This window comes from Drosophila novamexicana, unplaced genomic scaffold, assembly GCF_003285875.2.
Source record: "Drosophila novamexicana strain 15010-1031.04,08,12 unplaced genomic scaffold, DnovRS2.1 tig00000387-arrow-pilon, whole genome shotgun sequence".
In the NCBI taxonomy this organism is placed as follows: Eukaryota; Metazoa; Arthropoda; class Insecta; order Diptera; family Drosophilidae; genus Drosophila; species Drosophila novamexicana.
The window spans coordinates 3,825,452-3,830,773 of record NW_020824800.1 but is presented as its reverse complement, the minus strand read 5'-3'; positions in this window follow the sequence as shown (position 1 = coordinate 3,830,773).

Below are 5,322 nucleotides of genomic sequence, written 5' to 3'. Positions count from 1 at the left end.
TGTACATTTCTTATGCCCTTCAAGCGGGTGCTTTTCAACTTGTCACGAAATATGTAACGCTTAAAAATGTAGATTGCCTTTGACAAATAATTGTTTGTCTGTTTCTTCCAATTGGATTGATAATTGGTGAATATAGCAGCAACAAATCCAATTTGAATGTGTTTCACACTTTTCGAAAATTCCACTATCCTGGGTGGAAGATCACACGCTCAGTTTGTGTATTGAAAATTAAGTTTCCTACGTACTTAAACTAGGTTCTCAGCACTATATTTAAAAATACATTTTGAATATGTTTTGGAAAATTCACGAGCTCTTTCGGAAAATGGGCGGAAATTCAGTTTTTGCAGTTTTTTTTTGCTGATTTTACACAATTTAAATCAAATATATTTCGCGGTTGGAAAATACCCTGCTCCATGTGGAAATGTGTGTAAAAGGTAGAACTCGTAAATTTATTTTACATATTTTTTCACGTGTGGAAAATGAGTTTAAAAGAGAATAAACATTTGGCCTGATCAAAGCTGGGAAAACGGCATACCGCATTTATAGGGTATTAGATGACTGGAAATGCCTTATAGATGTACTGTCTTATGTATAGCCTAGGGTATCGAAAAGTCGGTTGAGCCGAACTAACTGTTCTTTGTGTTGTTTTGTTTGTTGTTGTTTTGCTTTGCTTTGGCATTGCAACATGTGGCGATAAACTGTGGCAAGCATTCGTCATGCCTGCCAGGGGTGAGGTGCGGCCATGATGTGGGTAGCTGCGTGAGGAGGGGGACAGGTCGAATGGGAGGGGGGGGTGCATGGTCTTACAATTTCATGGCCTGAGCTTTCACCTTTAAAGAGAGCGAGTCATTCATTAGGAACGGCCGCGCCTAATGGAGACATCAGCCGCTGACTCTTAGCTGCCTCCGAATGTTGCCCGACTGTTGCCGCCCTTCCCCTCCCCCTCTCCAATGCCCCCCTCAGCACCTGCCCAGCCTCCGCTTGTCTGTCTTGAGTTTTCACACATGTTTGCCATTCGCAGCGCTTTTCCATTCTTCTTCCTGTCGCCTTGCGCAATTTGACACATTGTCCGCACGCCTCGGCCCGCTGTGGCACATGCCGCATGCCACTTGGTGTGGCTACCACACAGTTCGTGCTGCCGCTTCCATAAGCTGTTAATGAGCGTTGAGTGTAGCTGAAAGCTGGCCCAGACTCGACTTGGCTGCGGCTCTTTGTATTGCGTGTGGCCGGAACAAACAGACAGTCGTCTAATGCAATCCGACACCTGGCATCGCGCATCGAGCACGGCTCCTCTGCTCCTCCCAACTTGGCTTATCGACCACTTGCCAATTCCTGGTAATATGGCCAAAAGCAAATAGTTGCTGGCCTGTGGTAGCCTTAGTTTTGGCCATGATGCCACTACCTGTGGCAAACAACACCTTTGCAAGATTTTGTATCTCGTTTGGATAACAAAATGAACTTTGCTTTGCAAGAACTGAGTTGTTTCTAAAGCTGTTCATCAAGTTGCCAACGGGGCGGCAAACTCAAAAGAAAGGTCGCTGGTTCGATTCGCGGTTCGAAACCACTCACTTCACTTCACTTCATTTCGAGAACTTGAGTTTGCATTTAATTTTTGTCTTTGATTAAAGATCTTAGTTTATAGTCAAGAATATAAATTAGAATACCGGACTTTTGAAAACCTTCTTAAACAGTCTAGAAACCTTTTAAAACTTTGTGAGCAAAGTCTAAATGAGTTTATTAAGACGTTAAGAAAGACTCGTTTCTATTTCTACCCATTAAGATATATCCATAGGGAAACCAACATAAGGAACGTGTTGATCCGTCAATAAGACTGAGATCCTTAACGAAAAAGCAAGGACTTGCCCTTCTTTGTTGCCTCGTTTATCTTTGTAATCCGTAGGGCCTTCACTAACTACATCAATTGTCAATTATTAAGCCCTTCCGCACGCTCATTTAACGCATTTGAATTGTTTAAATGTCACATTTGTCTCACATTTCTCTGCCCGGCTGCTCTTGTCCTTTCCCAGTACAAATGTTGCGACTAGCGATAAGAACTTTTCCCATCAACTCCAGCAATTACATTGGACTGCCTGTCAACTGTGACAAGCTGATTTTGATCGCAACATATTTATGTCATCTGATTAGGGGCACGACCGCACGAAACCTGCCCGCATTGTCTCCAATTGAGGGGCTACCCCTAACGAGCTGAGCAGCTGTCGCGCAGGACTTAACTCAATTGAAGGCGTCTCTTGAAGTTGCCGTTAAGTCTGCCATTTCGGCAAGTCATCGAATGCGATCTGCCCTTTTACTTCTCTTCTCTTACTTTTTTATTGTTTTGAGGCGAAATCAGGTCGCACTCAGCCTCCATTTATCAGCAGCAGCAAGGAAAGTGGGTTCGGGGTTCGAACTGTCAGTTGCCGTTACAATAAATTAGCCTGCCAATGCCTGGCAGCTACGCCCGCGCAGCTCAGCTCCCAAATAATTGCCATATTCTCGCCACAAATTAATTATGGCTTCATCCTTTGATTTCTGCTTCTTTTAAGGCTCCTTCTGGCTGACTTTCGCCGCGTGCCTTGCGTGTTGTAATTAAAAAAAAAAAACCCAGTTCAGAAATCAACAGCTAGTCGCTGTTTTACGATGCCTTTGCCCCCAACCCCCCCTACCCTCTCGTGCTCCTTGTGTCCCCCACACTTGTCAAGATTTATGCGCGCCTGGTTTTAAGTGCCTTTGAAAATAGTTTCATGTCTGTGATTATCATCGGGCTGTTGATTTTGTTTCTGGGTCTGAGCGGGCATGGTCGTAAAACAAGCTCGTCTAATAACTCCGCACAGAACAAAGACGCACTCGAGTCCAAGAAGAATAGAAAGAAGCAAGCTAGAAAGGGGGTTGTTCGGGAAATACCCTGTATCAGTATACCATATCCGAAAAACGAGGCTCGAATCCCAGGCTCTTCGTATATCTATATCCTACACTACTTTGAATATCAGGGTATTCATGAGTTTCCAGCTCTATATTCTACACTACGTTACTTTCTATACAACACAGAATCTATTATCTTTTATTCTTTCGCCAAAAAGATACATCTTATAATCTCCGAGATTTACTTGCCTCAAAGGAGAACGTTCCAAGGATCGCTTTCTTCTTTGAAAATTCCGTCGAAATGTCGTTTAATCGTGAGTGAAACTCGAAGTGCGTTTCGTCTACAAGAAGCCACATACCAAATTTGGAGTCTCTAACTCTTATATTCCCCTAGTAGATGCTCGTATACAAAATTAAAGATAGATAAGGACGAATACTTCCTATTGAGAACATATATTCCATATACAAACTTTGTGAACTCCTACCCTTTGCTTGCCTTCGTTTCTCTAACCTTTCCAACTCATTTTCCACAAGTACAGGGTATATGCATATACCCAAAAACAAACACGCAGTTCTCTATTGGGTTTGGGTTTCGGTTTCGGCTGCGTCTTCGGCTTCGGGTTGTTTAGCCTGGCTGACAACTTGCTTGCAGTTTTTTTCTACCTTTTTTTTTTCGGACACCCCCGCGGAGTTGGAGATGCCTGCTGAAGTTCCTTGAAGTCGGTAAACTGGTTTTTGGTGGTTTCAGTTTTTTGGTTTTCGTTGGGCATATTCGAAAAGCCAGTTCGATATTTAAGAGCGACGCCGAAAGAGCGAAAAATTGTTAACACAAGAAACCAGTTTTTGCCAGTCCCCAATTGTTGCTGTTGTTGTTGTTGCTGTTGTTGTTGCCCGGCGGCTGCGTCGCTGGAAAAAGTAAACAAAATATAAGAAAAAAATTGTGTCTACTGTGTGTACGTGTGTGCGTGTGTGTGTGTGTCGCGGGGCATGTGCAATGAACTTGCCCAGGCGGAGGATCAGGCGCAATTGCAGCTGGATAGATCGTCAAAAAGGTTGTGCGAAAGGGAGGGGGGTGGAGGGGGGCTGTTCTGATTAATATGCCACATGCGCTCTCTCGCTCGCTCCAATTAGTGCTGCGCCTATTAAGCGATAGGCATCTCTCTCGCCCATTTGAAAGTCACAAATGATTGTAATTAGTCGCTTTTGTTGTAGTATTTCTTTCTTTTTGTGTGTGTGTGTGTGTGTTTGTTGCGTCTCCTTTAAAAGCGTCGGGTGATTGACCATGAAAAGAACAGCAGCAGAGCAGCGCTGCAGCAGCGCAGCGGCAGCGCGACCAAAGCCCCAAACCAAAGCAAGACACAGTCCAAAACGCGCTTTTTATACGCTCTTCACAATGTGCAAAAGGGTATACGGGCTTTTGTGCAATATCCGCTTTGCAGCCTTAAAGCTGAAGTCACAATAGTAGGTGGACTACGCCCACGATCACAAATTGCAAAAATCCTTCAAAGCCGCAGTTTGAAAGTCACTGTTTGCAGTCCGAGTCCGATAAACAAGACTGTGCACAGAGTATTGCGCAGTTGCTAGCATCCGCCTGCAAAGTTATTGTTTTTTTTTTGTGCCTTTTCATGCATCTTTGACTTTGGCTGTTGCTTCTTCTTGACTGCCATGCCTTTGCCCTGCCCTGCGCTGCGCTGCCCACTCGCCTGCCTAAAGTTTTTCGGCTTCCTTCTTCGCCTGACATACGCTCTCCTCGCTGGCTATCTCGCTCTGCCTTTAGCTGCCTAGCATGATTAATGATGCGTTTCTGTTGTGATTCGTTCTAAACGTGGGAAATCAGATACAGCAGCAGCCGAAGCCGAAGCCGCAGTCGCTTAAAAGCTCTCATGTGCTTTTGAAAGCATCGTCAACGTTGTTGTTGCCCTTTTCCTGCGTTTGCTACGCAATGGTTATTTTTATTTAGTCTTTTACCAATTAATCTTGCGGCTATTTGACAACTGTTTAAGTTTTGATAATCAACGTTGATGATGATAGTTTGTTGCTTGCTTGTTTTGTGCTGCGGGCCACACACACACAAACACACCCCAATCTTTCTTATGTAAATTCACAGCTTGATTAGCACAAAAAGCCAACTAATTGCACAAGAATTAATAGAATTTTTGTTGTTGTTGTTGTTACGGCCAACAGACAAGCATTCGCTGTCTCACTCACTGCCTTTACACTGCCTTTCGCTGGGAGTTTTTGTTATTCTAATTGCGCCATATTATTGATATTAGCCATCATCAGCTCCATCTCCATTTCCATTTTGGCTGCCAGCCAAAACATGTCCATGCCTGTCTGTGCCCCAGCTGCCGCTGCCACTGCAAGTTGCCCAAAAAAAAAAAAACAACAAAAACTTGCTTGGGGCTCTTCCTGTGCAACTGGCAGCAAATTTAACAACTTTAGAACTTTATTTGTCAGCGATTA